The sequence below is a fragment of the Scyliorhinus torazame genome, chromosome 22 (assembly GCF_047496885.1).
Source record: "Scyliorhinus torazame isolate Kashiwa2021f chromosome 22, sScyTor2.1, whole genome shotgun sequence".
Taxonomy (NCBI): domain Eukaryota; kingdom Metazoa; phylum Chordata; class Chondrichthyes; order Carcharhiniformes; family Scyliorhinidae; genus Scyliorhinus; species Scyliorhinus torazame.
Window position 1 is genome coordinate 36,875,815 of NC_092728.1, and position 13,221 is coordinate 36,889,035.

At 46.8% G+C, this 13,221-nt stretch overlaps 1 pseudogene; it reads right to left on the minus strand.

The window, feature by feature from the left end:
• Window positions 1–2,748: 2,748 nt before the first annotated feature.
• LOC140399462 (tubulin alpha chain-like) lies at window positions 2,749–7,395 on the minus strand (annotated as a pseudogene).
• Between the last annotated feature and the right edge of the window lie 5,826 nt (window positions 7,396–13,221).

Below are 13,221 nucleotides of genomic sequence, written 5' to 3' on the forward strand. Positions count from 1 at the left end.
ACCTGCATCAATCATCTTAGTGACCTCCTCTGAAAGTCCAAATATACCACATCGACTGTCTCCCCCTTGTCAACTGTACTGGTTACCTCTTCACAGAATTCCAACAGATTTGTCAAGCATGATTTTCCCTTCATAAATCCATGCTGACTCTGACTGATCCTGCCACTGCTTTCTAAATGTTCAGATACCTGCAGCTTCAAAACATCCTACGGAAGGAGACAAGGACATACCTGTGACCACCACGACAGATGATACTAGAGGAATTACTGGACGCAAATATTCTAGGTAGAGGAAACTGTAGCGACATGGATGAACAACTGATAGAGAGGGCCAACACCAAACTGGGCACGATGAGGAGGAAATGGGAGGAAGACTTGGGGCTCGAAATAGGGTGGGGGATCTGGAGCGAAGCATTAATAGTGTCAAATCCACCTCCACGTGCGCAAGTAAATCCACCTCCACGTAACTCAACTAAAGGTGGTACATAGAGACCACTTAACAAGAACCCAAGTGAGTAGGTTCTTCCCAGAGGTGGAGGACAGATGTGAACAGTGCCAAGGAGGCCCGGCCAACCACGCCCACATGTTCTGGTCTTGCCCCAGACTTGTTGGGTACTGGACAGCCTTCTTCGATGCAATGTCCAAAGCGGTGGGGATGAGAGAGGAGCCATGCCCGAAAGTGGTGGGCTTCGGGGTATCAGACATCTTCATGAAGAGGAGAGCAGACGCCCTTGTCCTTGCCTCCCTGATCGCCCGCCATAGAATTCTGCTCGTCTGGCGGTCAGCAGCACCACCCAAAGCTGCAGACTGGCTGTCCGACCTATCATAATGTGTCTAAATGGAGAAAATCAAATTCGCCATCCGGTGGTGGGAAGATGGCTTCCTGAGAACAAGGGAGCCATTCACCCAATTCTTCCTGGACCTGTTTGTGGCCAACGAACAAACAAATAAATAACCAAGTAGCCAAGAGCTAGTGGAAAGTAGCCAAGAAATGAGAAAAAGAGGGAAGGGAAGGATGCCCCGGTTGGGGGGGGGGGGGGGGGGAGGGGGCGGGGGGGGGGCGGGAGCCGTGCAAGGTGGGTAGCTAAACACAGCTGAAAAGAAAGGGGAGCTGCAGAGAGGGGGTGGGGGGAAGGGGGCAGGGAAGGAAGAAGGAAGAGAATAGAGGGGAGCCAGAGGGGAGGAAAGAGGAGGAAACACAAACAGGAAGGAGAGCACGGCAAACAACTACAACCACAAGAAACACAGCAGGGCAAAAGAGAGTAAGAAAGTACAGGGGGAAGGAACAATAGACAGCAGAGGCAAACGCACAAAAATATCAAAGAAACCCGACCGGGTGAAGCAAGTAACATCAGGGACACCACATCAGGGGCCCCTCCCACCCAGTTGTGGTTTGCCTGTTCTGTATGTTTTTTTGTTAAAGAAAAGAAGGTGGGGTGGGGGGGGGGGGTGCTCCCCGCCCAATGGCATCTATAGTGACATTTTCTCTTCATTGCTTCGTTCTATATTCACTTCCCCTGTTTCTATTTTCCCACCCCTTGGTTTTTAGTTATGCAGTGTTTTTGTTATTTATTTTTAGGTTCTCTGTGTGAACATCTATAACTATACATATACAAACCCCAATGAAAACATCTTTAGGAAAAAGTTTTAGGCTACGTGCAGAACACAGAGAGAAGGTATAAACGACTCAATCTCACTCTGCCACACTGTGACTAATTGGGCACCGCAGATTTTAGTACTCGGGCCCCAGCGGTTCACAACACATATCGGTGGTATGGATATGGAGATCAAATGTGATATTTCCATGTTTGTACATGATACAAAGGGAGATAAGAATATATTTTGTGAGGGAAATGCATATCGGCTTCATGGGGATTCGGACAGCCTTGGTTGGTGGGCACGAAAGTGGCGGATGCAATATATTGTAATGCGCTCTGTTCTTTGATCTTTGTGAGTTGGGAACGAGCTTTGATTTTTTTTGTTTGCTCATGTGGTTGTAAGTGTTTGATCCTTTCTAACCCAGAGGGCTGTGGAAGCGCAGTCATTGAGTGTGCTGAAAACGAGAATTACAGATTTCCAAATCCCAATGAAGTCAAGCGATAGTGTTGGGAAAAATGTATTTAAGTTGATTGTGATCCAAGATCATATTGAAGGATGGACGAGGCTACCTGGGCTGAGCGGATCACTTTCCGTGTCCCAGTGTTGTATCGCAAATCATCAAGTCGTGTGTTCACCGACTGAGTAGATTCAGGACGTTACTTAATGTCATTGGTAATTGAGTGCAGAACATTTTGATCAGGTAACATTAACCATCCCAATGTCGTGACATCATTGGGGTGGGTCGGTCCGGCTGAGAGGGTGTTTGTGTGGAAGATGGATGGGACGGTTTGTCCATGTGTTCAGAATCTCTACTGTGCCCAGCAGCTGGAAATCTGCAGGAAGTTGTGGAAAAGAACACATGGGTCATGTTATCTCCAAAGGATTGGGGAGATAAAGCGGGGAGAAAGGGAGGAAGAGAGGAGGAAGAGTCAGGAACAGGAAGATTCATTATGCAATTTTCCTCTCGTTTGCTCATTTAATTATGGCATCCGTTCCTGGTGCATTTAACATCATCTCACTTCAGCGATTGCTACACCTGGATTCCAACCACTTTCAATTTCTAACTTTCATACGGAGAAAATCGTTGCATGGTTGTCGAATAATTTATTGAGTTTTTAAATTAATGAGTTGATTTTGGAACGTGATAAATTTAGTGGAAGCATTTGAATATTCCAAATAAATAGGTATCATTCTCCGTCCTCCCCTTTCTGTCCAGATGGGAAGAGTCAACACCCACTTCTTCATAATCCTTCTCGAGTGAGGCCATGTCCTCACGTGCATCCTGGAACTCCCCTTCCTCCAGCCCCTCCCCCATATACCAGTGGACAAAGGCCCGCTTAGCGTACATCTTATCAAATTTGATGTTGAGGCGGGTCCAAGCGAAAGCAATGGCGGTCGTGTTGCTCAGCATACAGAGTTGTACTTTTGCCAGATCACCCCCTGGTACCACTGTCGGGGGCTGGTAGTTGATGCCAACCTATATGGAGAAGAAATTAGGTTATTTAAGCAACAATTTCAGCAATAGGGAGCACATTATTTCACGGAAAGATACTTTTATGAAAGATCCATTTATGAAAGAGGAAATGTCTTTCACTGAACGAAACGTCAGCTTTGCAGCTCTTGACCGAGTTTCAAAGCCACAGTGCCTGACAGAATTTATAAAGAGCCTGAATTTAGAAGCTAAACAGTTTCAATTTTCGTCTACGCTGTGAGCATGTGGAATGTTGGTCCTCATATGGCGCACGGCTGCCGCATAAAGTCAGCGGCCTGGGTTCAATTCAGCCCTTGTTTGACGAACTTTGTGGAGTTTGCACATCCCCCCCCCCCCCCCCGTGTCTGCGTGGTTTCTTCTGGGTTTTCCGGTTTCCAGCCACAGTCGAAATATGTGCAGGTGGGTGGATTGACCATGCTAATTGTTCTTTAGTGTTTCGGGATGTGCAGGTTTGGTGGGGTTACGGTGTTACAGGGATAGTCCACGTGAGTGGGCTTAGGCAGGGTTCTCTTTCACCGTGTCAGTGCAGGCTCGATGGGCAGAGTTAACTTATTCTGCACTGCCGCCATTCCATGGTTCTTTTTCGAACAAACGTTCACCTGCAACAATCAAGACTACATCTCATAAGAGGTGGAAGAATTTCACCAGACACAACACAGGAGATGCTCAATGGGTCATGAACGGTGTGTGTGGGGTGTGTGTGGGGGGGGGGGGGGGGATGTTCGATTACTATCCCTGAATGGCGAGGATTTCCCAGGTTTTCCATATCTCCATGAATTGAACATTATCATAGATTATCATAGAATTTACAGTGCAGAAGGAGGCCATTCGGCCCATCGAGTCTGCACCGGCTCTTGGAAAGAGCACCCTAACCAAGATCCACACCTCCACCCTATCCCCATAACCCAGTAACCCCACCCTACACTAAGGGCAATTTTGGACACTATGGGCAATTTAGCATGGCCAATCCACCGAACCCGCACATCTTTGGACTGTGGGAGGAAACCGGAGCACCCGGAGTAAACCCACGCACACACGGGGAGGATGTGCAGACTCCGCACAGACAGTGACCCAAGCCGGAATCGAACCTGGGACCCTGGAGCTGTGAAGCATTTGTGCTATCCACAATGCTACCGTGCTGCCCTTTAACACACACACTAACCTTGAAGCCAGTCGGACACCAATCAACAAATTGGATCGAGCGCTTGGTCTTGATGTTTGCGATGGCGGCGCTGACATCCTTAGGCACCACGCCTCCTCGGTACAGCATGCAGCACGCCATGTACTTGCCCTGGCGGGGGTCGCACTTCACCATCTGGTTGGCAGATTCAAAGCAAGAGTTGGAGATCTCCGACACCGAGAGTTGATCGTGGTAAGCTTTCTCAGCCGATATAAGAGAGGCGAGGGTTGCAAGAGGGGAGTAAATGCGGGGATAGGGGACCAGGTTGGTTTGAAACTCAGTTGAGGGCACCGTCGAACCGGATTGAGACCGTGATGGACGACACTACCTGTCCAATAAGTCTGTTGAGGTTGGTGTAAGTTGGTCTCTCAATATCAAGGTTACGCCGACAGACATCGTAAATGGCCTCATTGTCCACCATGAAGGCACAGTCAGAGTGCTCGAGGGTGCAGTGGGTCACCAGCACAGAGTTGTACGGCTCAACCACCGCGGTAGAAATCTGGGGAGCAGGGTAAGCGGAAAACTCCAGCTTGGATTTCTTGCCGTAGTCGACGGAGAGTCTCTCCATCAGGAGGGACGTAAAACCCGAGCCCGTGCCACCCCCAAAACTGTGGAAGATGAGGAATCCCTGGGGTCTTGTGCATAGGTCAGCCTGTGGGTAAAAACATACAAAGCACATCAATCTTTCCACATCTCATTGGATATAACGTCTGGACAGGAGAGAGAGTGCTGATCTGTCAGTAGATAGTGTGAGATAGTGTTACGGGGATCGGGTGGAGGCATGGGTGCTCTTTACAAAGCTCGGTGCAGACTCGATGGGCCTAATGTAAATTCTATGAATTCTGTGATTAAGGAACAGCAGAATCCCAGTGTCTGTTTTCAGACCCCTCTTAAACTTGGCCTCGTTCGAGAATGAAAGTTAAGACTAGATCGTGCGATGAACCACAGGGGAGATGATCAGACATGAGAGTTCTCATTACATAAATGAGCGATGGTAGTCTCGTGCTAATGGAACAGGAATAGTTAATCATTCAGCCAGACTCATTAACTGGGGAACTTGTTCCGAATCCCATCATCAAAGCTGGTCGAATCGAACTTCAACTCAGTATCTCGAATTGGGAAGCAGGGGTGCTCAATGGTGACCATGACAACTGTCATCTATTGACATTAAAACTCCACCTGGTTCAGTCATGTACGTTATTTAAGTAAATGTACACTTCTCCCCTGCTCGCGGCCTACATGCGACTCAAGACCCATAGCAATGTGCTTCGCTCTTTCCGGTCCACAAGGAATTACCCACATCTGATTGACAGAATGGAATTACAGTAGTGGGAGTGGGGCGGTGAATATGGAAACGGGAAGGGGCCGCTGCGGCGGCATTGAGAGGCACCCGCGGGGAAACATCAGCGAGTCTTCAATCCACGATTTCTGTGGCAGTGAGTAGCACAGGATGATGGAGTCTCTGCCAACTCCTTTCTCAGGGAATGTCAGCAGGAACACGAGACAGGAATGCAGGACACCAACGCGAGAACTTACCACCTTCCGGACACGATCCAGGACCAGATCCACAATCTCCTTGCCCACGGAGCAATGGCCCCGGGCGGAGTTATTCGCCGCATCCTCCGAACCGGGGCAGCACGGTAGCCTTGTGGATAGCACAATTGCTTCACAGCTCCAGGGTCCCAGGTTCGATTCTGGCTTGGGTCACTGTCTGTGCGGAGTCTACACATCCTCCCCGTGTGTGCGTGGGTTTCCTCCGGGTGCTCCGGTTTCCTCCCACAGTCCAAAGATGTGCGGGTTAGGTGGATTGGCCATGATAAATTGCCCTTACTGTCCAAAATTGCCCTTAGTGTTGGGAGGGGTTACTGGGTTATGGGGCTAGGGTGGCGGTGTTGACCTTGGGTAGGGTGCTCTTTCCAAGAGCCGGTGCAGACTCGATGGGCCGAATGGCCTCCTTCTGCTCTGTAAATTCTATGAAACCGGTGATGAGCTGCTCGGGGTGAAAGAGCTGTCGGTACGTGCCGGTCCGGACCTCATCTGAGGACAGGGAACAGAGATTTTGACAAAAGCGACAAGAGGCTGAAGGAAATATTGCAAAGTCTTTAGTGAAACTGTCTGATCGACGCATCATCAATTTCTCCTCTTACCAATCACGGTGGGCTCCAGATCTATGAACACCGCACGGGGAATGTGCTTCCCCGCCCCTGTCTCACTGAAGAAGATGTTGAAGCAATCGTCACCACCTCCGATGGTCTTGTCACTGGGCATCTGCCCATCCGCTTGGATGTCATGCTCCAGACAATACAGCTCCCAGCAAGCGTTACCGATCTGCACACCCGCCTGACCAACGCGGATTGAGAGACACTCACGCTGAAGAGAGGAGAAAGCTGATTATTTACACAGGAATGAGGGTTATACGTGTAATATTCAAAATGGTGATGGGTGGAGAATTCCCCGCCCTGTAGCCATCTGTTGATCGATCTCTTCCCCATTGGATCTGGTGCCCGGCGATTCCAATAAAATCCAACAGAAATCCCGGATCTCACAGATTATCAGCTGTGTCAGGATCTCCAAATCCGTTTAGACATTTGAGATTAGTGAGCGCTGCATATAGTTGTGACCTGTTCCAACTCAATCACCAATAATGAACTCCCCCCCCCGCCCCCTCAATCAGACCCCAACTAATTAATCCCCACAATCAAACAGCCCACAGAGACTCCCAGAGTCCCCTCCATGAATCACACACCGGCCCCCAACGTCCCCCGCTAAATTCCAATTCCCTCGATCAGACCCCACTGTAAGGCCGGCTCCCACAAAATCAACACTCCCCACAGTAAGACCATCCCCCGTTAAAGCAAAGCCCCCCTCAATCAGACCCGCCCACTATCAATCCTACTCGTCCATCAATCAGGCGCCACCAATCAAACCCGTGTTGACGGTTTTTGTGGAACACAGCGACTCTCCACATTCTATCACATGTTCTTACCATAATGTCCTTCTATACTCGCAGTTCCTACCAATGCCTGGCGCATGTGACTGTCCGCGCAATTTGTACCGCCCCATGTTTTTCCAGTTCGAAGATCTGATTGCTCCGTCAGAACAATGGCTCCTGGTGGCTTGGACATACGTCAAAAAGGAAGAGAGTGAACAACGCTGATTCGGTGTGTGTATAAAGTGCGGGGCTGAGTCTTCGCCGCAATGGATGATGGGGGTTGGGGGGAGGGGGAGCACAAGGCAAAGAAGGAGAGGGAATTTGACTAATGGTCTCCTATATCCAGAGGACGTGAAGCATTTAGAAAGAATCACAGGAATGTTTCCAGGGACAAGGCGCTTCAGTCACGGAGATAGCTTGGAAATGCTGTCTCTATTCTCCTTGGAGCGGAGCAACTGAGGGAAGATTTGATAGACCTATTCAGAATCATGAGGTAGCTGGACACAGTAGATAGAGAGAAAGTATTGCCAATAGTGAAAATATTGAAAACCGGAGGACGTGAATAAATAACATTCCAATTGATAAGTCACCCCTACAACAAACCCCCTGACAGCACTGGAAACGTAAAACTAGACCCATTCATAGACAAATCAGTGAATCTCCCAGTAAAAGGCTGCACCGTTCCCATGGAAATCATTCTCATTGCTATCAATAATGCTGAAATGATCAGACAGCCAGAAGCACATCGCTATTACTCAGTCTATGGCACCAGGTCACAGCTAAGTGCCTCTCTCATCGCCATCAATAAGACTCTAATAAGACTGCACGAGATAATGGTTAAAACACAGAAGGAAGTCAATCGTCTCCTTGTCTGCTGTCTCAGCAAATTCAAAACTCATTTTATCTATCGCGGGAGTCCTATAATTATTCCCTATCATCCAACTCTGCTTTGAGAGCCAGGATTGAATGTTCATCCACTGGCCTCTCCAGCGGTGCATCCCATGTTAGAAAACACTCGGTGTGGAAAATAGTTTGAGAAGATGCAGACAGCTAACATTGTGGAGTCTTCTATTGGAATTTACATAGTAAACTGGTGGTAAAAAGAAACACTGGGAGTATTAGGAATAAGCAGGAGTCAATTTGGTGAAGAACCTGTCATCTGTAACACTGTTTAATATGTATCACATACGAGTGCACGATGGCTCCGGTTCATTCTTGGACCGAGCTTGGCACTCGATCTTTATTCTCGCCCATATTTTTTATATCCATGTGGACAGCAGCCCCTGACTGCGCAACTTGCCCAGTGAAACTTCTTGCTTATTAACTGTGTCCAATCCACTACCCAGAGCATTATCAATGATGTTATTGCATTCGGGTCCGCCTCAATGAGGCGACCAGTTTTCTCATTCGCTCAATAATAATAACAATCTTGATTGCCACAAGTCGGCTTACACTGCACTGAGGTTACTTCGAAAAGCCCCTAGCCGCCACATTCCGGCGCCTGTTAGGGTACACAGAGGGAGAATTCAGAATATCCAATTCACCTAATCGAACGACTTTCGGGACTTGTTTGCACTGGCGTCCTGAATTTGGGTGCATTTGAGAGTTTGGTAACTGAGGGATATTAAGGGTTCATTTTGATCTGAAGTCTAGTATTTCTTTTATTTAGTAAATTAACTTAAAAGTTGTTGTTTGGGTTAGAAGAATGTGAGTTTTAAATCAGCTTTAAACAGAGTTTACTCAGGCTCGACTTGCAGCTGCAGCTTGTTAATTAGTTAGTTGGATTAAACCAGTTTTCAGAGGCTAAAGTCAGACAGTATAAAAGTGAATCGCCTTGCAGTCCTCACGTTGTTTGCACTGGAGTGCTGAATTTGAGTGCATTATAGTGCTATAGTGACTGAGGGACTTAGGTGAGGAGGGAGCAAGGTGCTCTTTTATTTCATTTGCTACATTTTCTCAAAGAGTGTGAAGGGAGCCGGGAGTTTACAGAGAGTGCAGTTGACTGGGAGCTGAGTCGGAGGGCGGAGTTAATGCTAATAATTATAATAATAACCTTTATTGTCACAAGTAGGCTTACATTAACGCCGCAATGAAGTTATTGTGAAAAACCCCATTCCGGCGCCTGTTCGGGTACACAGTTGGAGAATTCAGAATGTCCAAATTACATAATAGCACGTCCTTCTGGACTTGTGGGAGGAAATCGGATCACCCGAAGGAAAGACACGGGGAGGACGTGAAGACTCCATACAGACAGTGATCCAAGCGGGAATCAATCCTGGGACCCTGGAGCTCTGAAGCAACAGTGCTACCCATTGTGTGACCGTGCTATCCACGTGCAGGGTTCCAGTTGGTTCACAGTTCAGCTACATTCTGCAAAGTAAGAGTTGTTTGTTTTGCTTTCGTTTTTTGAGGGAGCAGCAAGCTTTGCATCATTTAGCAGAATCACCATTTTCCATTTTACAGCAGCAGTATATATATACATATCTTTTTAAGGGGCTAACGGGTGTCCAACCTTTTTCTTTTCATTTAAATCTCTTTGGGAATTCAGATCGGAGGGGATGGAGGCTAGGGTAGTTGCATGCTCCTCCTGTAGGATGTGGGTGGTGAGGGACACCACTGGTGTCCCCACTGACTACACCTGCGGGAAGTGCACCCAACTCCAGCTCCTCTGAGACCGCATTAGGGAACTGGCGCTGCAGCTGGATGAACATAATAAGAACTAGGAGCAGGAGTAGGCCATCTGGCCCCTCGAGCCTGCTCCGCCGTTCAATGAGATCATGGCTGATCTTTTGTGGACTCAGCTCCACTTTCCGGCCCGAACACTATAACCCTTAATCCCTTTATTCTTCAAAAAACTATCTATCTTTATCTTAAAAACATTTAATGAAGGAGCCTCTACTGCTTCACTGGGCAAGGAATTCCATAGATTCACAACCCTTTGGGTGAAGAAGTTCCTCCTAATCTCAGTCCTAAATCTACTTCCCCTTATTTTGAGGCTATGCCCCCTAGTTCTGCTTTCACCCGCCAGTGGAAACAACCTGCCCGCATCTATCCTATCTATTCCCTTCATAATCTTATATGTTTCTATAAGATCCCCCCCTCATCCTTCTAAATTCCAACGAGTACAGTCCCAGTCTACTCAACCTCTCCTCGTAATCCAACCCCTTCAGCTCTGGGATTAACCTAGTGAATCTCCTCTGCACACCCTCCATTGCCAGTACGTCCTTTCTCAAGTAAGGAGACCAAAACTGAACACAATACTCCAGGTGTGGCCTCACTAACACCTTATACAATTGCAGCATAACCTCCCTAGTCTTAAACTCCACCCCTCTAGCAATGAAGGACAAAATTCCATTTGCCTTCTTAATCACCTGTTGCACCTGAAAACCAACTTTCTGCGACTCATGCACTAGCACAACCAGATCTCTCTGCACAGCAGCATGTTTTAATTTTTTATCATTTAAATAATAATCCCTTTTGCCGTTATTCTTACCAAAATGGATAACCTCACATTTGTCAACATTGTATTCCATCTGCCAGACCCTAGCCCATTCACTTAGCCTGTCCAAATCCCTCTGCAGACTTCCAGCATCCTCTGCACTTTTTGCTTTACCACTTATCTTAGTGTCGTCTGCAAACTTGGACACATTGCCCTTGGTCCCAACTCCAAATCATCTATGTAAATTGTGAACAGTTGTGGGCCCAACACTGATCCCTGAGGGACACCACTAGCTACTGATTGCCAACCAGAGAAATATCCATTAATCCCCACTCTTTGCATTCTATTAATTAACCAATCCTCTATCCATGCTCCTACTTTCCCCTTAATGCCATGCATCTTTATCTTATGCAACAACCTTTTGTGTGGCACCTTGTCAAAGGCTTTCTGGAAATCCAGATATACCACATCCATTGGCTCCCCGTTATCTACCGCACTGTTAATGTCCTCAAAAAATTCCACTAAATTAGTTAGGCACGACCTGCCCTTTATGAACCCATGCTGCGTCTGTCCAATGGGACAATTTCCATCCAGATGCCTCGCTTTTTCTTCCTTGATGATAGATTCCAGCATCTTCCCTACTACTGAAGTTAAGCTCACTGGCCTATAATTACCCGCTTTCTGCCTACCTCCTTTTTTAAACAGTGGTGTCACGTTTGCTAATTTCCAATCCGCCGGGACCACCCCAGAGTCCAGTGAATTTTGGTAAATTATCACGAGTGCATTTGCAATTTCCCTAGCCATCTCTTTTAGCACTCTGGGATGCATTCCATCAGGGCCAGGAGACTTGTCTACCTTTAGCCCCATTAGCTTGCCCATCACTACCTCCTTGGTGATATCAATCCTCTCAAGGTCCTCACCTGTCATAGCCTCATTTCCATCAGTCACTGGCATGTTATTTGTGTCTTCCACTGTGAAGACCGACCCAAAAAACCTGTTCAGTTCCTCAGCCATTTCCTCATCTCCCATTATTAAATCTCCCTTCTCATCCTCTAAAGGACCAATATTTACCTTAGCCACTCTTTTTTGTTTTATGTATTTGTAGAAACTTTCACTATCTGTTTTTATATTCTGAGCAAGTTTACTCTCATAATCTATCTTACTCTTCTTTATAGCTTTTTTAGTAGCTTTCTGTTGCCCCCTAAAGATTTCCCAGTCCTCTAGTCTCCCACTGATCTTTGCTACTTTGTATGTTTTTTCCTTCAATTTGATACTCTCCCTTATTTCCTTAGATATCCACGGTCGATTTTCCCTCTTTTTACCGTCCTTCCTTTTTGTTGGTATAAACCTTTGCTGGGCACTGTGAAAAATCACTTGGAAGGTTCTCCACTGTTCCTCAACTGTTTCACCATAAAGTCTTTGCTCCCAGTCTACCTTAGTTAGTTGTTCTCTCATCCCATTGTAATCTCCTTTGTTTAAGCACAAAACACTAGTGCTTGATTTTACCTTCTCACCCTCCATCTGTATTTTAAATTCCACCATATTGTGATCGATCCTTCCGAGAGGATCCCTAACTATGAGATCCTGAATCAATCCTGTCACATTACACAGGACCAGATCTAGGACCGCTTGTTCCCTCGTAGGTTCCATTACATACTGTTTGAGGAAACTATCGTGGATACATTCTATAAACTCCTCCTCAAGGCTTCCTTGACCGACCTGGTTAAACCAATCAACATGTAGATTAAAATCCCCCATGATAACTGCTGTACCATTTCTACATGCATCTGTTATTTCTTTGCTTATTGCCTGCCCCACCATAATGTTACTATTTGGTGGCCTATAGATTACTCCTATCAGTGACTTTTTCGCCTTACTATTCCTGATTTCCACCCAAATGGATTCAACCTTATCCTCCATAGCACCGATGTCATCCCTTACTGTTGCCCGGATGTCATCCTTAAATAACAGAGCTACACCACCTCCCTTACCATCCACTCTGTCCTTCCGAAAAGTTTGATACCCTTGGATATTTAAATCCCAGTCGTGACCATCCTTTAACCATGTTTCAGTAATGGCCACTAAATCATAGTCATTCACGATGATTTGCGCCATCAACTCATTTACCTTATTCCGAATACTACGAGCATTCAGGTAAAGTACACATATGTTGGCTTCTTTACCTCTGTTCTTAATCTTAACACCTCGATCAGTAACCTCTCCTCAGTTATATTTCCTCTTAACCTTTCTCCTAATTTTCCTTGTCGTCGAACCCACATCTTCCTGTAACAACCTGCCGCATCGCTTACCATTAATGTTTTCACTTCCCGTTTTATTTCTTTTAGTATTCCTGGTCCTATTCACTGAGCTCCCCTCAGTCACTGTACCTTGTACTGTCGCCCTTTTTGATTTTTGACTATGGCTTCTCTGGCTTACACTTTCCCCCTTACTGCCTTTTATTTCTGTCCCTGTTTTACTACCTTCCAACTTCCTGCATCGGTTCCCATCGCCCTGCCACATTAGTTTAAACTCTCCCCAGCAGCTCTAGCAAACACCCCCCCTAGGACATCGGTTCCAGTC